Source organism: Dasypus novemcinctus, chromosome Y (genome assembly GCF_030445035.2).
Source record: "Dasypus novemcinctus isolate mDasNov1 chromosome Y, mDasNov1.1.hap2, whole genome shotgun sequence".
Lineage (NCBI taxonomy): Eukaryota > Metazoa > Chordata > Mammalia > Cingulata > Dasypodidae > Dasypus > Dasypus novemcinctus.
The window spans coordinates 9,984,069-10,006,504 of NC_092216.1; the positions used below are offsets into that span (position 1 = coordinate 9,984,069).

At 38.7% G+C, this 22,436-nt stretch overlaps 1 protein-coding gene and 1 long non-coding RNA gene across 4 annotated transcripts in view; one reads left to right on the top strand and one right to left on the bottom strand.

The window, feature by feature from the left end:
• Positions 1-2,091: 2,091 nt before the first annotated feature.
• LOC139438388 (uncharacterized) lies at positions 2,092-19,311 on the bottom strand. The gene is made up of 2 exons (XR_011648054.1): positions 18,358-19,311; positions 2,092-8,029 (listed from the first exon to the last, which is right to left on the bottom strand). It is a non-coding gene; the product is annotated as an uncharacterized lncRNA (long non-coding RNA).
• LOC139438386 (ubiquitin carboxyl-terminal hydrolase 9X-like) overlaps positions 18,429-22,436 on the top strand; it is a 160,252-nt gene continuing 156,244 nt past the window's right edge. For 2 of the 3 annotated variants that reach the window (XM_071213501.1, XM_071213502.1), the window contains exon 1: positions 18,429-19,055. The gene's annotated coding sequence lies outside the window, so the exon portion shown is untranslated. Of the gene's footprint in view, positions 19,258-22,436 lie in introns of all 3 variants that reach the window. The other variant, XM_071213503.1, reaches the window with a different exon arrangement.

Here is a 22,436-nt window from a genome sequence, read left to right on the forward strand (position 1 = left end):
TTTATAGATAATGTGAGATTTCTGAGGCTTCATTCCCCCTTTTATGCTGAACCAATGGAATCATATTCTTCCTTGCTCCCACACCTGTGCAGTTTCCTATGCGGGGAGAAGAGACCCTCTTCCTTTCAGAGTTATCCATTCTTTACTCTAGATCAGAAGTTCTTAATCAAGTGTCCGTAAACTTGCACTTAACTGGATTAATTTATTACATTTATTTTCTGTTACCTCTAACTCAAAGCTAGTATTTCCTCATTTATGAATGCATGCAACAAAAAATTACAGGATTCATTCCACCTGGCTGATAAAGAAGCCCATGGAACAAAAAAGATAAAGAACCCCTGCTCCAAATAATAGTGGTGATATTTTCTTCCCTGAAAATTATGACATATGATCTTATGTTTAATAATTTGAAAAGTCTTACAAAGATATACCAAAATGTTGAGAATTAGCAAGGCAGTTAGTGGTGATTCTCAAACTTCAGTGTACATTAAGAATCTCTGAAGTGCTTGTTAAAATGCAGATTCCTGGACCCTGCCCTAACGATTCTGGTTTAGAAGGTCTGAATGGGGCCCTGGGATCTGTATTTTCAATACTGATTTGGATGTATTTGAAAAATACTGACTTAAGAGTTTATGGTGCATATTAGAGGCAGGGTAAATAATGAAACTGAAAAATGAAAGAAAACCAAATCAGAATGGAAAAGGCCTCAGGCACTGAGGGTAGAATTTGAACTTTATCCCATGAGTTGAAGGAGACAGTGAAGAACTTTAAGAAAGAAGGTCGCATGATTTTTAAAAAGCCAATTCCAGAGGCATTGAGAAGATTAGATGGGGGAGGGGAAAAAGATGTCAAGTTGATGATACTGATACAGCAAAATTCTCAGTAAATGTATATTAATTTTTTTTCAAGTATTCTCTTGCTTTGAAAAGTAAACATTTTAAAACATCCTTCAAAGCCTTAGCTGGTGGAAATACTCACATGTAGCTTTATGTTCTGCCTGTGCTTTCTGGACTTCCATAGGTGTAATTAACATTATCAGCTGCCAGGCCAACAAAACCTTTAGTAATCTCACTGTATTTGGGAACAAGAGTCTATCTTAACTGGTCACTTTCAGGACTATCAGTTTCAAGTTCTTTCACACTAGCATATATTTATTAAAATATCTTACTAAGCTTTTTTTTTTTTTTTAATTTTTTATTTATTTATTTAATTCCCTTCCCCTCCCCCCGTTGTCTGTTTTCTGTGTCTTTTTGCTGCGTCTTGTTTCTTTGTCCGCTTCTGTTGTCGTCAGCAGCACGGGAAGTATGGGTGGCGCCATTCCTGGGCAGGCTGCTCCCTCCTTCGCGCTGGGCGGCTCTCCTTACAGGTGCACTCCTTGCGCGTGGGGCTCCCCTACGCGGGGTCACCTCTGTGTGGCACGGCACTCCTTTCGCGCATCAGCACTGCGCATGGGCCAGCTCCACACGGGTCAAGGAGGCCCAGGGCTTGAACCACGGACCTCCTCCCATGTGGTAGACGGACGCCCTAACCACTGGGCCAAAGTCCGTTTCCCTGTTTTGTTTTGTTTTTTTAATTTTCTTTATGGTTAGTTAGTATTATTATAATGGTGAGGCCTGGTGTGTCTGTGTAATTTCCACAGGGGGGAAAAATGTATTTTTAAATGATTCCTTCCAGTTGATGCTGATAATAGTTTGAAACTTGGAAAATTAGCTTCATGGTACTGTGCTGTTGTATTACAGTGATTTGCAATTAGTCCTTTGTACCTTAGTTTTATTTTTGAGCATCATACTTTAGGAAGATTTCCTCATGAATCTTAGACAGATGTTTCCTTGACTTAACCTCCTCACTGACTATGAGAAGTGAACAGCAAATTTTTCTCCTGGGAGCAGTGTTTCTCAATATTCTATACTGATGACAAAAAGTCATATATGTGCATTGTTACCATTCTTTTAAGAATGATGCTCCTTTTCAAGCTTCCCCTAAACATTTCTAGCTACTGTTCTAATTTTATTACTAAGAAAAAGTTGATTGTAAATTAACTTTGAAAGCAAAACAAAGCAAAAACCTCAAGAATGCAAATAGACTGCAATTGAAAGGTTGCAAAAATATATTTCACAAAAATAGTCACCAAAAGAAGCAGGGATAGCTACACTGCTGTCAGAAAAAAAAAAAAAAACAGACTGTAAATGCAAAAAAGGGCTAAGAGATTCAGAAGATCATTATATATTAATAAAAAGAACAATCCACCAGGAAAGAATAAATAAATAATGTCACATCATTAGGCAGAACAAATAGAAGACTAACAAGAAAACAGAGAATTGAACAATTCTCTGTTGAACGATATGATAAACAAGCTAGGGTGACAGATATATACAGAATATTGTACCCTAAATCAGCAGGTTATACATTCTTCTGATGTGCTTATGGAGCTTTCTCCAGGACAGACCACATACTGGGTCACAACACAGCTCTCAATACCTTTAAAAAGATTGAAATTATACAAAGCACCTTTTCTGATCATAATGGAAAAGCTGGAAATCAATAATATGTAGGAAAAGGGAAATGTGCAAATATATGAAGGCTAACAACATGCTCCTGTCGAGAAGTAGGAACCTGTGACCACCCCCACCCGAGAGGAAAATTCCACAGCCCCCTAATCACATATATCTCGCATCTGTAACAAGCTTGCTCAACTGTAAAACCTTATCTCAAGGCCTCCTCCTGTAGAAAGTGTCGTCAGCCCCTAGACCAACCTGACTCAGACCCTTATAAATAACATAAACTCCCCAACTGCTTATCTCCCCTGATCAATCCCAGCGCTTGAATAACCACAAACATCTGCTTCTGTACATGCTTGCTTGATGAGCTATTGCCCCCCGCCCTGAACCTAAAAGCCTATATAAGCAAACTCCCCCCGGCGACTCGGGGCTGCTCTCCCCTCTGCGTAGGAGAGGCAGTCGCTGCGCAGCTAATAAAGCTCTCAATTGGAACTTTATTCAGAGTCTAAGTCTGGTCGATATCGCTGGTCTATAACATTTGGAGGCCCCAGCGAGATAGATCGACAAGATTCCCCACTCCAGCGGGGTTGATCTTCTCTGACTCAGGGAAACAGGTACATTCCAGGGACAGACCGGCGGTCTAGGGGAAGACATTCCTCCATCCCAGATGCCACCGGCCCTAGAACTTGTCTCCACCTAAATTCTAAATTCTCCACCTGGAGAGCGTCAGGAGTTCTTGGGCCCAGGATCAGCAAACAGGACATCCCTAGGTGAGTCTGTTTTCTGGAGAACCTCTGCAGAGTCTGTGGATTGTGGGGAAGTGGATCTGCTGGACACAGCAAATAGATCCCACCTACTGGTCAGAGCGAGACATCGCTCTTGACTCCGGTTCAGGTCGTCTGGTTTGTCTCTTCATCTGTCTTAATTGTTTGTCTTTTTGTATTTCTGTTCTGTGCAATTTGTGAAGAATTATGAGTCAATTGTAAACTGTATGTTTCTACTAATGTGTTGTAATTGTTTTGTATTTATCTGTTTGTTCAATGTCAGTGTGTATTTTGATACCTCTGGATGGTGATATAAATTAATAAATAAAGATTTTTCAAAAGAGCTCTATTCAAATGGCCAAATATTAAATAAGTGCTTATATTAAAACATAAGTTTGAATGTTAATGGGACATCTACAATGACAAAAATTCTAAGTCTTAACAAAATTACTGTCTTTTCATTAAAAAATAGTTCTTGCCTAAATTAAAATGAATAGTTTATTTTCCCTCACAGAATAAAATGATGTAAAAAAATGAAATTAAAGAAAGTTAAAAATTTGTGGAAACGCTAACTGAAATTTAATAAGTTTTTCAAAAAGGTGTGTTTTGCCCTAAAATAGGATGGCTAATTTTCATAAACTCATGGAACTTAAATGCATGTGGTGAATTGTAGAAGATATTGTGGTAATTTTAAGTAAGAAAATGTGTTCTGTAAAAATAAAATTTGTCTTAAAGTGATGTGGGCTATGGGTGGGAGGCTCTTTGTCTCTTCAGAGATAATCTTAACCTAGACTGTCCTGACTTGTGGGTGTGTGACGGTTAAGAGGCTGCAGTCCTGCCCTTGGTCACCATGGCAACAACTCCAGTCCCAGGATGCAATTTAGCAATGCCAACTCTATACACATCAGTTAGTCCAGGGAAACTCTGATGATAGTAATGCCAAAACTTAAGGGAACTTGGACTTGGCCTCGAATAAAAAAATATAATATAGCCTGTGCATAAATTCAAAATCATCTAATTCTATATCCAAGTGTGCCTAGTCTCTAGAAATCCAGTTAAGTAATATGGGCTTTGAATGTTCAGAAAAGATGCTAATTCAAGCTCACCTGAAGTGTGAGCGATATGTTAATTCAAAACCTACCTGGTACTCAGGCAAAGGCTTAACTAACAAAGAAAGTAGTTTTCTTTGATTAAAAGCACCATTTGACTCCCCACCCTGTATAAAAAGAACTTAAAAATCTTGTTCAGGGCTCATGGTTTGAAACAGAAAACACCCGAGTCCGGCCAGCTGTCAATAAACCATTTTTCCTTCTAAAAATCATTCCTGAGTCCTGGCCTTTCTATATGCAAATAATTGAACCTCTCTCAAATTCTACAACAAATGTAGTATAATTATAGTCTATATAGTTATAAGTAATTATAAGAAGTTTAATGAAGAATTGTTTAAATTAAAACGTTTAAATGGCTACATCCAGAAAGTCACTATTAAACGAAAACTGAATTGATAATAATAAAAGGTAATTTTATAACAGGAGGGCTTGTCGGCAGCCAGCCTTCCCTGCCAACTTGCTTCTGGAAGACTGTTTCTGGTATTGCATGTTACTAAGTTTAAGTGAAGAAAAGTTTAATGTTGATAATAATTATATGTTATAAGAAGTTTGCCTGGTAACTTATGTATGTGGGATGTATGGAACGTGTTTTTATTGTTAAGGAAATAGGAGAATATTTTGTCCTGAGATAAAATGATTGATTATTGGGAACAGCAGAGTGTGGGACGAAGCCTGGGTGAATGCTGAAAATGTATGTTTGTGAAGGGAAAATTTTTGCAATTAAGGTTGAGTGAGATTTGGTGGGTCTGTCTGTAAAGTTTTGAAAGGTTTGGTATCGGGTAGTATACTGATGCAAGGTTGGAAATTTTGTTCTTTTTCAAAATCTCTCAAGTCATTAGTCTGTTTTGGTAAAAGTTTTCTGAATAATCAGTGTACAAAGAAAATCTGTTTTATCAAAATAGCTTCTTGTGCTTTAACCTCATCATTTCCTCAGTGTTTGAAGAAGAAAAGGTCTTATCTCTTTTAAAGGAACATAATGTTCAAACCTGCTTTCTCAAAATCAAATCCTGAAAAGTAGCTTTTTATTTCAAACTAATTGCAAGAAATTTGTTCTTTTACCTTAAAAGAAAAATTAAAGTAATAGTTGAGTTCAAAAAAAAGTATGTGTCACAGAAACAACCTCTTTTAAATTAAAATAACAACACTGCAATATGCAGCAGTCCAAATATTGCTAGCTTGTTGCAAAAAAGTCAAAGTCCTGCTGTATTGCTATCACTTTGTTTTAAAACTTGCTAAAACTTTCTTTAGTGTCTTCTTGGACAGGTCAAGCCAGCCTGCATTCCTCCATCTGTGAAAAACCCAACAATGAAGTTTTGCAGTGCTTTTCCGGGCTATGTGCATAGCCCAACCATCTCTCCTGGCATGGTAGTAATAATCTGGCTGTGTAGAAAAAATCTGTGGCTAAAACCCTACTGATAATGTTACTAACCAGTAATCCTTTTTTCAAAATTAAAGGAAATATCAGAGACAGTAGTATCTTATCTTAAGAGCCAGAACTACGCAAACAATTAGAACAAGCTGCAAAGTCCCTGCCGCTCTATCAAATTCTTAAGTGTTTAGTTGAGTAAAATAAAACTATACTTTCTGCTATAATTGATAAAGTACAATGTTTTCTCATGTTAATAGAATTTGTAATATTATTAAAATACTAAAAATCTTTCCTCCCTCATTTAGCTCAAATATTGAAGCCGTTGTGTGTATTAATTGGAAACAATCCTTCATGAAAGTGGGAAAACCTCCAGCAAGCTGCTTTAAATGATAGAAAGAAAGTAAATTGTGGACATTAACTTAGCCTATAAATTAACTTAGCTTATAAATTAAATGGAGCAAGCACCAATATTTGGTTTGAGTAAAGTTTGTGACAAAGGCAAAATTCTAAACAAGTACCCCTTGGGTTTTAATCACAATTCTAGAAAGAAGCCAAAAGTACAATGTAAAAAAAGCAATTATGTGCAGCATAAGAGGTCCTGCTAAAAATGAAAGATTTAACCCAATAGTGTCTGGTCACTCTGAAAACTGCCATCCCTATCCAGGGGTGGATTGCAGGTACTGAAAGCAAGACAGAAATAGTAAACTGTTATAAATCACCCTAAAATCTATGAAGGAACATCCGGGATGCCTGCTAGTAGTAACGGGTGACTGTCTGTCATGTCCCTGCCCACCCCACTAACATCTCTTTTAAAACTGTTAACGCAGATGCCTTTGTAAAAATCCAGGGCCCTACTGCTGAAACCTGGAAAAAGGCAGGGGGGCTCCACTGAAAAAAACAGGCATCGTGAGTACCAAACCTTGTGGTGCCTAGCCCGGCAGTTCTAGCTGCCTGTTACTCGCCAACACCAATAACTAATGTTGAGTCCCTTCTGCTCTTGAGAAGAATGAGCCCTCAGATAACCTGTGGCAATTGCTGCCATGCATCACATTGGCTTTGCAGATTCTGGAACTGTGAGCCTGCAGCTTGTGTCTGCCTGTAGGCTTTAGGCCTGTGTGCTCTCTCCTTATGCTATTGTAGCAGGAACTGTTAACATTGCAAAGAAAGGTAAATACGGGCCCCTTGAACTAATAGCACTCATAATCATGACCTGCAGAAGAGTTTGTGGAAAATAGTTATTGGAATTGCCCCTCCATATGAATGGCTAAGAGACATAAATAAAACAGGACAGTATTTAACCCTTAAGCATATCATTTTAAAGCCTGTGTTAAAGATCCATGTGTTTTCATGACTCGTAAAGTAACTATTAAGAATAACTCATCGTTTTATGAAAATGGTGCCTTGTACACATGTCTACCAGAAAATGTGTTGCAGGATGGAGAAACAGTAATGATAGCCAGAAGAAGAAAAGGCATCTGGACACCTGTGAGAATGATGCAGATTTGCCAGTCGTCTCCTGAAAGTCAGTTATTGCTACATATGGTACAAGAATTCTTAAAATGGATGAAACGCTTTATTGGACTGCTTATTATAAGCATTTTGAGACTGATTAGAATCATTACAGCTGCTGGTACTGCTATAGTAACTTTACGTTACACAGACTCAACAATACATGGCATGATTCGCATAAAATGCTAGTGATTTATGGCATAGCCAAGATCACATTGATAAAGTTAAATAATTAAGTTAATGAATTAGAATTGGCTGTTTTGCACATTGAAAATCAATTGTATAGTTTAACCTTGTTAAAAAGATTGAAGTGTAATTGGAATGAAATTTTCTGTATAACTCTGCATGTAATTCATCAGATACAGTAGTAATAAAAAGTGTTGAGAATCATTTGTTAGGCCATGGAAATGGTGGAATTACAAAGAAAAATATAAAAAATGACTCAAAATCAAATTCATGTAGCCAATGATAAGGATATTTTCTCAGATATGATTTCACATATTGCAGGGTTTAAGCCAGTCGATTAGTGGAGGTCACGGCATTTCCTGTCAGCTTTGAAAATGGAGCTGATCGTGTTTGTTCTGTTGCTCATAATTTTCACCTGTGCTGGATGGTGTTTTCGGAAAAAATTGCAAAGAATAACAGCCATGGGACATGTAAGTGATCTGGTGCTGGCAAAAGCACTTCAGTAACTTTCCCAAGTCGAAGAGCTTGGCTGGTAGCCAATGACAGGTAAGACTCTCAAAGGAGGGCAACCTCAGACAGGCACGGTCACCTAGACTAAAACAAAAAGGGGGAAATGTTAAAAACTGAGGCATAGTGGCCCATACATTACCTCTCTGAAAAAACTGAAAGAGAATATCTTGAAACATTGAGTCTTAAACACCACCAGTACAAATGGGCCCCAATCCTAGTTCCCCTTCTAATTGGGCTGAGCATTGCTGGGTCAACTACTGTAAAATCAGCAGCTCTCGTAAAAAGCCACCCTGATGTCAGCCAATTGTCAGCCCTAGTTACCCAGGACCTCAAGAACCTGGATTATCAAATTTCACATTTTTTAAAAGAGGCACTTAATTCCTTAGCCGAGCTAGTCCTCCAGAACTGGTGGGGACTGGACTTATTATTCCTCAAACAAGAAGGCCTCTGTTTAGCTTTAGGAGAAACTTATTGCTTTTATGCTAACCAAAGTCAGTCAGCCACCAAAAAATTAGTATGAAAGTTTATTTAATTGGTCCCTGTAGCTTACAACCCTTATCACTGCCCTTTTGGGCCCCTTACTCCTCCTATTATTGCTGTTAACCTGCGGCCACTCATAATCAATCATTTAGTTCGATATATCGGAGAGAGAATGCAAACCGTTAAGCTCTTAATCCTGAACACCGCATACCAAAGCTTACCTATGCAGGACAATGGAGAGTACTCAGATTCAAAGGTTTGAATCTCCCCAAAAGAGAAGTAGGGAATGTGGAGAAGTAGGAGCCTGTGACCACCCCCACCCAAGAGAAAAATTCCACAGCCCCCTAACTGCATATATCTCGCTTCTGTAACAAGCTTGCTCGACTGTAAAACCTTATCTCAAGGCCTCCTCCTATAGAAAGCGTCATCGGCCCCTAGAACAACCTGACTCAGACCCTTATAAATAACAAAAACTCCCCAACCGCTTATCTCCCCTGATCAATCCCAGCGCTTGATTAACTGCAAACATCTGCTTCTGTACATGCTTGCTTGCCGAGCTATTGCCCCCTGCCCTGAACCTAAAACCTATATAAGCAAACTCCCCCCATGACCCGGGGCTGCTCTCCCCTCTGTGTAGGGTGAGACAGTAGCCTCGTGGCTAGTAAAGCTCTCAAGTGGAACTTTATTCAGAGTCTGAGTCTGGTCGATATTGTTAGTCTATAACACTCCCAAGCAAACAGTAAATCAAAGAAGAAATTGCAGGAGAAATGATTATATAGATATCTCAAAATGAAAGAAAATGAGAACACACACTTATCAAAACTTATGGGGCCCATGCGCTGTGCTGATACACGCCAGGAGTGCCGTGCCACACAGGGGTGTCCCCCGCGTAGGGGAGCCCCACGCGCAAGGAGTGCACCATAAGGAGAGCCGCCCAGCGCGAAAGAAAGTGCAGCCTGCCCAGGAATGGTGCTGCCCACACTTCCCGTGCCGCTGACGACAACAGAAGTGGACAAAGAAACAAGACGCAGCAAATAGACACCGAGAACAGACAACCAGGGAAGGTGGGGGGGGGGGGTATTAAATAAATAAATCTTGAAAAAAAAACAAAACAAAACTTATGGGATACAGTGAAGTCAATTCTGAGAGGAAAATTGAGAGCCCTAAATACCTATATTAAAAAAGAAGAAAGAGCTAAAAACAAGAGCTAACTGAACAACTGGAGAAACTAGAAAAAGAACAGTAAACCAATCCCAAAGCAAGCAGAAAGAAAGAAAAATTAAAGCAGAAATAAATGAAATTGAGAAGAAAAAAAAAATCAACAAAACTAGAAGTTTGTTATTTGAGAAAATAAAAAAATTTGATAAAACCTTCACTAGATTAAAAAAGAAATAAAAGAGAGAAGATGAAAATAAATAATCAGGATGAAAAGGAAGACAGTGTGCCTGACACCATAGAAATAAAAAGGATCATAGAAGGATATTATGAGAAACTGTGTGCCAACAAACTAGATAACCTAGGTGTAATGGACAAATTCCTAGAAATGCATAAACAACCTAACAATGACTCTACAAGAAATACAGGAACTTAACAAACCAATTACAAAAAAAGAGATTGAATCAATCATCAAAAATCTCCCGACAAAGAAAAGTCCAGGAACAAATGGCTTCACAGGTGAATTCTAATAAACATTTCAAGAAAAATTAGTACTAATCCTATTTAAACACTTCCAAAAAGTTGAAAAGGAGGGAAAATTACCCAACACATTTTATAAGGCCAACACCACTTTGACACCAAAGCCGGTAAAGAAACTGCAAGAAAAGAAAATTACAGACCAGTCTCTCTAATGAACATAGATGCAAAAATTCTCACCAAAATAATTCCAAATTGAATCTAACTGCATATAAAGAGAATCATACATCACAAACAAGTGTGTTTTATTCCTGGTATGCAAGGGTGGTTCAGTATCAGAAAATCAATGTAATACACCACATCAGCAAATCAAAGGAAAAAAAGATCACCTCCATCAGTGAAGAAAACAAAATCCAGCATCCTTTCTTGATAAAAGCACTTCAAAAGATAGGAGTAGAAGGAAAGTTCCTCAAATAATAAGGGGCATATATTAAAATACACAGCTAATATTGTACTCAACTTGTTCCTTTAAGATCAGGAACAAAACAAGGATGCCCACTGTCACCAGTGTTTTTCAATACGTGCTCGAATTTCTGGCTTGAGCAAGTAGGCAAGAAAAAGAAATAAAAGGCTTCCATGTTGGAAAGGATGCAGTAAAATTCTCATAATTTGCAGATGACATGAGCCTATATTTAGAAAATCCTGATATATCTACAACAAAGCTATTAGAGCTAATAAACACATTTCAGCAAAGTGGCAGAATACAAGATCAAGTTGATGCAAAAATCAGTAATGTAGCTATCTACTACTAAGGAACAGCCTGAGGAGGAAATCAAGTAAAAAATTCCATTTACAATAGCAACAAAAAGACTCAAATATTTAGAAATCAATTTGATCAGGAATGTAAAGGATCTATATTCAGAAAACACTGCTAAAAGAATTCAAAGAAGACCTAAACATATGGAAGGACACCCTGTGTTAATAGACTGGAATTCTAAACATCATGAAGATACAGATACTACCCAAATTGATTTATAGATTCAGTGCAATATCAATCAAAATTTCAACAGCTTACTTTACAGAAATAGAAAAATAAATTCACAAATTTATTTGGAAGGTAAAGGGGTTCCAATTAGCCAAAACATCCTAAAATGAATAGTGAAATTGGAAGGCTCCTGCTTCCTTATCTTGAACTGTTATAAAGTTACAGTGGTAAACAAACAAACAAACAAAAACAACAGATTCGAATTGACATAAAGATAGATACATTGATCAATGGAGTTGAATTAAGAATTCAGAAATAAACCCTCACCTCCCCTGCAGTCAACAGATTTTTTTTTTCTCATTGTCTGCTCTTCTCTTGCCTGTTGTTTTTGCTCATTGTCTGCTTGTTGTCTTTTTGATAAGACTAACAAGCCAACTTTTCTGGGACATAAGAGTATCTTCAACAGATGGTGCTGGAAGAACTGGATATCCAACCATAACAATGAAAAGGACTCCTGTATCATTCTCTATATAAGGATCAACCAAACTGGATAGAACACGTAAACATAAAAACCAGGACTATAAAAGAAAATGTAGGGAAACATTAATAAGACCTTGTAGTCTTATTAATAAGAACATTAATAAGACCTATATGATGCTATGCATGTTTGTTTTGTTAAGTTCACAACTTTTACTGTACACTTACTGTTTATATATGTCATGTATGAATGATGTACTTGAATAAACTGCTTTAAAACATTTTTTAAATGAGGGAAAAAAATAATCCTATTAATGTATGGTAAAACTGAATCAGGGTGAGCCTTATTCCAGTAAGACTGAAGTTCATAAACAGAGTTAATATGGTCAAAGTAATAGGAGGAAAGAGAAAAAGAGACAAATCACCACACCACAGAGGAAGAGACTGAGTTATGGATTGCCAGCAGAGCCACCACCAAAATGCCAGACATAGGAGAAAGTATAGCCCTGAAAATATCTTGATATTTTACTTTTAGCCTAAAATTAGAAGTCAGCCATGTTCCTTGCCAAATGACCCAATCCACTTTCAAAGTTAGAATTGAAGACTCTCTTTCAAATAAAGTCCCTTTTATGCTTCAGTTTTTTTTGCTATGACAATTTTCTTTCAAGATCAACTAACTGGGGACCTAAATTACAATTGCAAAATCCCTTTATAGCACAGGGTAGATTAGTATTTGTTTGAATACCTGGCCTACATCTCCTTGGGACCATGAGCTTGGGGGGCCATCTTAGATTTCTATTTACATGGGCTACCAACCCAAAGTAATTAAATATAGTTAGTTGCATTAGAAGTTATAGGCATTTCTATTCACTGTAGCTACGGCAATTGAATGTTTTATTCAATTTGGAGTTATAGTTCTCAAAGGGCAGACTGGGGATCCAAGATAGGAAAGAGAGTTTATAGGTAAAATCTATTTTTGTAATTCTCAAGGGCAATTTTCCAATTTCATTCCCATTCTCTTGTGAGTGTACAGTGGTGTTTTCTAGAAGCTAACAAACGTGTATGGCACCATTACTCTGAGAGCTAATGTGGCTCTTAGGCTTTACACGTTTTCCTCTTTTAATATTCAGGAATAATCTACATATGCAAAATGTTTTTAGGGTCTTGAATAATACTTAAAAAGTACATAGAAGTGCTGATACTAAAAGTTGGAGAATCATTAATTTAAAAGAATTAACCAAAAAGCTGGAGAATCATTGATTTAAAGGACTTAATTAAAGGCAAACTGCTGTAGTTGGCATGATTTGCATTTTAGAAAAGATGACTTTAGAGGACAGATTTGAAGTAACAAGCATAAATAGTGTGTGAAACCATAGATAGATACTAGTTAGGAAGTTGAAAATATGCCATACTAATATAGTCACTGTGATGGTTAGGGTATTGTGTCAACTCAGCCAGGTAATTGTGCCCAGTTGTTTGGTCATGGAAGAACTGGGCTAATTGTAATACAAGGGCATTTATGAGCTTTTGTCACCATTTACTTTACTGCAGTGGTAAATCATAGATAGCTGATTACAATTACATCAATCAAGGAGATTGCCATCAGCAAGAGTGACTCTGAACCCAATCAGATGAATCCCTTAAAGGGGAAGTGATGCCAGCATTAAGAGAGAATTTCCCAGCTTGTCTTTGGACAGCCAGCATCTCCCAGAACTCATCAGGAATCTTCACTGCCTGCAGAACCTAGACTTGTGCACCCCACGGCTGCAAGAGAGACTCTGATAGATCTCCTACTGTTAACAGATATTTCTTGATTCTGTTTCCCTAGAGAACCCTGACTCATCAGTTACTAAGTCATTATTCAATTCAGAGGGTGTTAGACATTACATTACATACGCAAAGCATGAGGAACAGGTATAAAATGAAAAAATCACTTGAAAAATTAAGAATCTTAGGAGTTGATTAAAGGGTGAATTATTAGAATCAAGCTGGATTTAAATATGGGTTTAATATTGTCAATTCTATCCTGCAAAGGACCACCTGAAAGGCACAAATAAACAAATAAATTGGATTTATTACTTAAAAAAATTTTTTTAAGATTTTATTTATTTCTCTCCCCTTCCCCCCGCCGCCACTGTCTGCTCTCTTGTGTCCATTCACTGTGTGTTCTTCTATGTCCGCTTGCATTCTTGGCAGCACTGGGAATCTGTGTCTCTTTTTATTGCATCGTCTTGCTGCCTCAGCTCTCCGTGGGTATAACGCCGCTCCTGGTCAGGCTGCACTTTTATCTCACAGGGCGACTTTCCTTGCAGGGTGCACTCCTTGCTTGCAGGGCTCCCTTATATGGGGTCACCCCCTGCATGGCATGGCAATCCTTGTGTGCGGCAGTACTACATGTGGGCCAGCTCACCACATGGGCCAGGAGGTCCTGGGTTTGAACCCTGGTGACCTATATGGTAGGTGGATGCTCTATCAGTTGAGACACATTCGTTTCCCTATTACTAGTTGAAATGAGGTAAAACACATATTACGGGATGTTCAGGGAGTTCCCACAGAAAAGGTGTAGAAAGGTCTATTTTAAAATTTAGATTTGTGCTGGTTGTTTTTGGAAAGGATTCAAGGAAGCAGTAGCTGTCTGGATTGGCTGCTAACAGAAAGTGGGGATAATTTTATGTCTTGATATCTTTAATAAGCGTTATCTAGAAGGGAACTGACAAGAGTAAGGCTAGAATGTAACTGATAAGGAAATTGCAGCCAACTACACTACCTGGGAGGGGGATATTTAATGTATTGTGGTTCACATACTGACCATGTCTTATCTAAGTAGAAATAACGTTACAGAAATGTCTTGTGGTTTTTTGTCCCCCCCGCCCCTTTTATTTCACCTTAATTGTCTGATATGGTATTTAATGGGATTATTTATATTACCTCAAGATATGTTGAGAAATCATAACCCTTGATTGGAAGCTGGGAGGTAAGGGAGCCCTATGTTTCACTCTTCAGAAATAGGGTTTCTATCTCACTAAGTTGTGTGAGAAGTTTTGGTGAGAGAGGGAGAAGTAGTAGCTCAAGAGCTGCAAATAATTATTTGTATAGATTAAGTAGATTTTTCTAGAATAAAATTCCTCCATTTTCTTTTTTTCTTTTCAAGATTTATTTTATTTATTCCTCTCCGCGCCCCCCCTCCCCCACCTGTCTGCTCTCTATGTCCATGTGCTGTGTGTTCCTCTGAGACTGCTTGCATTATCAAGCAAACTCTTTTTTGTTGCGTCATCTTGCTGCGTCATCTCTCCGTTTGTGTGTGGCACCACTGTGGGCAGGTTGTGCTTTTCTCACGTTGGGCAGCTCTCCTTACAGCTCATACTCCTTGCACATGGGGTACCCCTACGTGGGGGTGCCCCTGCATGGCATGGCACTCTTTGTGCAGCAGTACTGTGCATGGGCCAGCTCACCACAAGGGCCAGAAGTCCCTGGGGATTGAACCCTGGACCCTTCATCAGGTAGACGGATGCTCTATCAGTTGAGCCCTCCTCCATTTTCTGTGCAAGTTTAGCACAGTTACTAGAAACTTTAAATCCTATTTTTATTTTATAATTTTCACCAGGTCTATTTTGCTGGAGAGAGTCTGTGGAGCTTCTCATGCTACAACTCTACACATTCCTTTTTTTTTTTGGCCTACTTTTAAAGATTCGTTTCCTAGTAAATTATAAATATACTTATAAGCATTTCTGGGGGAGAAAAATATTTCAGTGGGGACTGGAAATGAAGGTTTTTCCACTAAGAAGACAGAAGCAGTAAGAAGTTATTATTAAAACAAAAGGCTTGGATTATTGAAGAGAAATCAAAAGCCCTGGACTTTATGGACTTTAAGGTGTTACATTATCACTCAATCTCTTCTTTTAATTCAGAACTTTTCTTCATTTCCTATCCCGTTAATTGAATGGAATGTGTAAAAAAATGGGCCTATGTACCAACCAGTCCAATCCTGGGAGCCAAGGCAGTTCCTTAGTAATAGGAAGAAATTTCTGGTAAGCAAAACTGATTGAATGGACCCATCTGGCAGTACTGATGAAAGTATAACTTATAGACTAAACTATATGATATTGTTAAAGTTTGACTGCTTTGTCATAAAAAACATCATATTGATATGATTCAAACAAACATAACCACTTTGGAAATCTATTTGGCATGAACAATAAGTATGTGCGAACACTAAAATGCTTAAAGACCCAGAATTCTACTCATGGGCTTATACTTAATAAAAGTGAGGATATCAAAAGATAAGGACTGAAATTTGGTTGCTTATAGCTGGTTTATTCATAGAGGTTCTAATCTGGAAATAACTCAACTGTCCATTAACAGTAGTTAGAATGATAAGTTCTGATATTTTTAAATAATGATGCCACATTAATAAACTCAGATACAATGTGAGCAAAGAAGCCAGAAATTAAAGTTTACATACTATAAGATTATATGTTTATAAAAAGTTCAAAATCATGTAAAACTAATCCATGCTGGTAGAAAATTCAGCATAGATTTACCTCACATCAAGAGAATAATGACCTGAAAGGCAGAAGGCTTCCATGGAGCTGGTGGTAGTTGGTGGGAAAGACAAAAAAAAAAAAGAAAGAAAGATCTAGACACTATAGATAGGTAGGGCAGACAATCTCAGGAATCCAGCATCCCGCCAGTGGTCCTTATTTTGGAATATATCTTCCCCAATATAACAGAGTTAGATTCATTTGCAATTTCCCTACACCTGACTTTTCTGCCTCATTTATTTGAACCTATAATTAACACTATACTCATTAAATATACGTTCCAGGGATGTAAGTCTTCAGTCTGTTCATATGCTGAATCTCAGGAGAGTTACAACACCTACTCTCTAGTTTACTGGACTTGCCCAAGACAATCAACAAGAGGATGGTGATGGATGATGTCCATCCCCCAAAACAGAGAAAATTTACAACAGCAAGCAAGACTGTTCCATCCATCTATATTGTGAGATCCAAGCCACCTCTCTATCAGAAACAAAGTGGGTATCACCATTCCCAAATCCTTAAGACTTATGAATGAACAAACTTAAGAGGGGAGTGCAACTATGGACTTAAGTAGATTTATAGATTATTCTACCAATGGGAGAACTTTCATCACTGATATATAGGCAGTGGCCACTGGAGGTTCTGAGGGGAAGGACAGGTATAAAATGGGGTATTTTGGGGACACTGGAATTGTCCTGTATGGCATTTCAAGCACAGATACACACCACTGTACATTTTATCAAAACCTATGGCATTTCAAGCACAGATACACACCACTGTACATTTTATCAAAACCTATAAAATTGTATGACGCAAAATGTAAACTATAATGTAAACTATATATAGTCCCTGGTTAGTAGCAATGCTTCAATATGGGTCTATCAATTGTTACAAATGTGCCACACTAATGAAAGATGTTGTTAATGGGGGGAAGTGAGGAAGGGGGAGGGAAAGGGATATAGGGGAATACCCCATATTTTTTTTATGAAATATTTATGTAATCTAAAGCTTCTAAAAATAAAAAAAAAAAAAGCAAGAACAAATCCACAAGTACAGGGAATCTTTTGCTGTAGTAATCTTTACCTGATTTTCTTTCTTTCATAGTTGACAAGTTATTAGAATAAAGCTCTCTTCATCTCTGTGCTTATGATTTACATGGAGAGCAGGTTTGGAGCGCTTTCATAGGGATTGGAAGGCTTGAGTTCTCTACTTACTATCTCAGTTTGATGTCCATGGGCAAATAACTTGCCCATTCTAAATATTTTCCTTTTCTTAAGCCAAGATGGCAATGAATGCTCTAGCTACTTCATGGGGTAATAATGAGCAGTCAACGTTATCTCCATTCTTAGGAAACCTGCTTTTGAACATGGGAGTTGCACATCTTTTGCACACAAGAGATTTAAAAAATCAACATTAACAAAATGAACACAGTTACATATAAAGTTTTCGACACCAAGTAAGGTTTACCCCAGGAAGATTATTTTAATACTGGAAAATCAATTAATATATCATTTTAATAGATTAAAGGATGAAAAACATTCTATCAACTTAATATTTCGCAGGTGATAACCACCATACTCCATGGTTTCCTCCTTTTCTCCCAGACAGGTAGCCTGATCACCGGATTCCGCAAAACGCCACCATCTCCCACCCCTGAAACCCCAACATAGTCGCAAGGATAGGACCGGCCGGGTCCCGTGACACCGGGACGGGAAGAGGTGGAACCCAAAGAGCTTTGCCGCCGGGATCCCCGGACACTTCAGTTCCTGTCATGGGCCATTGTTTCGCTTAGTGCCCCGTCCTATTTTCATTCGGGCAACAGCATGCCAGGTTGAGGTGTACAACGCAACAATAACAAGCGGTGTAAAGAAAATCGTTCTGAGGCACTTTGCTGTCCGTGCGATTAAAGCCTTCCTCCCCAAAGTTCCTTGTTATGGTGCCCGCTTTCCTCCTTCCATGACACACATTTTGCCTATCCCCTGCTCACACGACACTTCCAATCTCCGTCCCCGTCATCCCACTCTGCTGGCGCACCAAGGAAGCGCTTGAAGGGTTGGAAAGGAGAATTAAGGACAAGGTACCTCAAAGCAGTCCGGCCCTGGACAGGACCGCTGGGACTGCCGTTGCTTCAATGACTCTCTTGATAGTAAAGTGTTACCCGCCCTTTCCAGGTCCTGTGAGATATCAAAGCCCAACTCCACAAACTGGAAAAAACCTAGTCCTAGGTCGGCCGTTTTGGAACAGGAGAGCAAACGCGTAAAAGAGAAGCCGAGAGGAGTAGAGAGAGTGAAGCCTACCAGAGCCAGCGGAAGTGGAGCCGGGCAGCAGAACCAGAGAGCGAAGAGGCGGGACTTGGCTCGGGTCCTCCAAGCTCAGGGCCGCGCTGGGGCTGGTGGGAGTCCGCGCGACGGCGGCCGCCAGGGCCCGAGCGTCTTTGGTTTTTGGGTGTGTGTGTAAGTACGGAGAGAGTGTGCGGTTTTTTTAGTTTACCAGATCCACCATATTGAAGAGGAAAGGCTTCCTCGGCTTCCTGAGCGATAGCTTCCCAGCACCCCGCCCTCTAGTGCCTCTGTCGCCCGGAATACCACCCTGCGTCACGTATCTACTAGGTTCTGCCAGATCTTGCTGCTTCTGCCGCCTCTTCCTCACCAGAGGCGGCGGCGGCCTCAGTCCCTACCACTATTGTCCGTGCTGGAAGCGAGGAGAGGGTCCTACAGAAGCGATCAAGTAACTGTGAAGCCGCCCCTGCAGGAGGAGCTGTTGATAGTGACGCAGAAGAAACGTCCTGTTCGGAGTCTGTCTTTGCCCACCGACAGTTCCAGCCCCGGCTTTAGGAGTCTTCATACCCTCATCCCTGAACTCAGACGCCATAGTCTGTCGACAGTTCTTCGTGCGTTACTCCGGGACTAGGATGCATCCACGGCCGGCGTTGTCCCAGGATTGAGCTTTGCCTCTGCGTGTCCTTGTTCTGGGGAGAAGGTGCCTGTGTCTTCTTGTGAGTAAATCCCACGCCAGGGGCGACGCGTCTTTCCTGGGCCTAACAGCTGGAGCTGGACGAGGGCGTGAGGGCAAGAGGGTGCGCGTTCATATGCATTTTCTGTCTTCACCAGTTCTTATCGGCGCTACCAAGTCCTGTCCCCTCTGTCCCTGGCCAGGCGAATGCCAGCAGCGCGGGGTTGTGGCGCGGATCTCTCTTGGTGAGCCGGCGTCCCATGCGTATGTGTGTAGATGTAAGTCTGTTGGATTGTAAAGGAAAATGGCTGACGCCTTCGTCCCTCCCCTTCCTCCCGCTTCTCTTGTCTTGGACTGTGTTAGGATAATGGAGTCCTCCCGCAAGGCTTGGAGTCTTCCCGATTCCCCCCACCCCTTCCTTAATGATCGTTGCTGAGAACTAACCACTGCGGGCTCCCATCTTTCTAGTACCGGTCACAGCTGACCCGCGGCCTCCGCTTTCTAGCCTCATTCCTTTCGTCAAAACGCCATTACTGAGGTGGAATAGTTATTACTAGAGCTAGGCCTTAGCTATGCCTGTTGTCAGAATAGAACTTGTCGGTCTTCGCTCCCAAAATCCCAAGATAACCCGTAGCTGCTAATTGGCGCTTGACACTGAAGCGGTTTATCGCCCTCCTTTACCTCTTTGGGCCTCCCCCATGATTTCGGCCAAATCCTAAATTTTCTGAGAACGCCAAAGCTCTGAAAAATATTTTGGTTAGGAAGTAGATTACAAACTAGCTTTGACCTAACACCATTTTATTTTTCCCTGTTCATACAAAAATAATACCATGTCCAAAGTTATTGGTAAAACCTTCAGATTCTTCTGAAGTGAGTAGTTAACTTTTGATGAGTGTATTTTTTCATTGTCATAAAATATTAATTTAGAGTTGTGGAGCAGATATTTTTATGTACTTTGCATGAAATCCTCTGATAACTAGAATTTATACAGGATATATTTTGAAGTATAAGTCTTATTTTTAAGGATGTTATTTGGTGCTAATTGAGTGGCAACGTATTTCAATTTTGCAGTGTGCAGTTTCTCTTCCGGGTACCTGTACAGTTTCTTCAGAAAGTCTTTTAGTTTAACTTAGGGAGTTGAATCTTTAAGCGGGAGATACTTTGCAGTAGTTACTTACTTGTACACCTTTAGCTTTGAAAAAATTAGGGGTCATTGATTAGGGTATTTTTCAACTGGTCTTGTCTTGGGACAATAATTGTATAGCGAGTAAGAGCTATTTAAAAACAACCGCGCAGGCTATTTTAAACGATATCCTTGAATTTAAAACAGTCCACGTTCGTCTAGATTTTAATGCTCTACTCATTTTTAATGGACTGCTGTTTTGACCTTAGCCAATAGTTTTAAAAGCCTTGGTCTTACAGAGATATCAGCATTTATTTTCTCTATTGAAAAACTCATGCTCTTGAGTACTCTTGACTTCACACTTTAAACTTTGTTTCAGTGTTCTGAAGGAAAGAAAGCTTGAAATATTGACAGTTGGGGTTTGAAGGATGAGTTGAGATTCTTTTTTCATTGATTTAAAAATAAATATTTTGAACTGTAACTTTTTTCTTCCTACTCTTTTCCCTATGCGTTTTTTTACATGATTGTTATCTTAATACCTTGGTGTTTTTGCGTTGTTTCATCTTGATTTTGTTTTTTTTAAATAACATTTAATTTTTCTCCTAATCTTGCAGAGAATTTTTGGGGCCACTAAACCTCAGCTAGAGCATTAAACATGAGAATCTTAAGTTTTAAAGTAACTTTGAAGAATATATTTTACTTTTCACCCTATTATTGCAGACTTTTGTTGGTGTGTGATAGTTACCCATCTAGCAATAGAACATATTTAGGGTCTTTTTTCTTTCAGTATCTTAGTGTATTTTCCAAATATTGCAAGGTAAGAATTTTTTCCTGAATATCTCCAAATACCTTTTTAATGCAGTTTTGCAGTTCTTGAAATTTATGTTTCTCATAAATTTTCAGTCATTCCCTTCTTTTGTTGGATAAATGTATACTTTCAATTTTTTGTTATTTTTATATTTGTTTCAGCATTTCTGTAGAAACTAACTGCATGAAAGCTGATTTAAAGCTAATTATTTCAAATACAGGATTTTAATTTTTTGCTATATTTGTGCATTGTAGAATCAATACTTTTAAAATCTTTTAAGTAATAAAATGGAAATAGAATTTATATTCCGTACCATAAAAAGTACTCCCTTTGAATATGCAAATGAGTAATTTTTAGTAAATAATCAGAGTTGTGCAAACATTATCCCAGTTCAGTTTTAGAGTATATTTCCATCACTTCAGTTTTTCTAACCCTAAGCTCTGGGCAAACTTTTCATTGTTTCTATTTACCTTTTTCAGATGTTTCTTATAAAGGGAAATGCAGCCTTTTGACTTTTTCACTTAACGTAATATTTTTGAGGTTCATTCTTGTTTTAATACCAGTACTTTATGCCTTTTTGCCAAATAGTACTTCATTATGTGGATAAGCCACATTTTGTGTTCACCAGATGGCATTTTGACTTCTTTCAGCTACACATAGCCACAAGAATTAGGTTCCTGAGTCTATCTCGTTTTCATTTCCGGCTCCTTTCCTCAAATACTGCCCCAAATACTTACTTGGCTAATTCCAAAGGAAAGAAGATCTTTTTACTTAGTTCTTTTTCACTTTTCCAAGATTATTTTGTTTTCTCCATCTAATTTGGATATTTTTATCTTTCTAATCCCATTATCTCTTTTACCTTTGTTAACTTTATTTGCCTGGAGAGTGTGTCCCTTGCCATTGTTCCTGACCGCAATATCAATTCATATGCCACCTTCATGAACTCTATTGTCTTTTTCTCTCCTGTTGGAAGTGATTAATACCGTCTCTGAACTCCTATGGCATTTTGTCTTATAGTTCTTCTACCTTAGTATTTTCTGGTTCTTTTTGTTTGTCTTTTGTGTTTTGCCTTCTCTTCTACTAGAATTCTACTAGTGTAGTTTCTTGCTTAGTAAATATATTGAGTAATAGATTTTTGTTCACTTTTCCCCACTTATATAGTGAAAGCTGCATTAAAAAATCAAAAGAAATAGAGGTCTTTTATAGAGGCTTTGCAAAGAGATTTATCTGGGAAGTCTCCTGAGTCAGGATGAATTTGTTTTTGAGGTGAAACTGCATTGTGGGTGATGAGCACTTCTCCCTGCTGGGTGAGTTTGGTGATTAATAAAGAGTCCTGAAGTCAGTCAAAGAACTTTTTAAATTTCTAGCCTTTTCAGCAATGTTTGACTTATACTGAATACTATCTTATTTTCTTATTACACTTGAGTTTTATTCATTCATTTAATACTGTACTGGCCACAGGAAGATGTAGAAATGACTGTCTCCACTTTCAG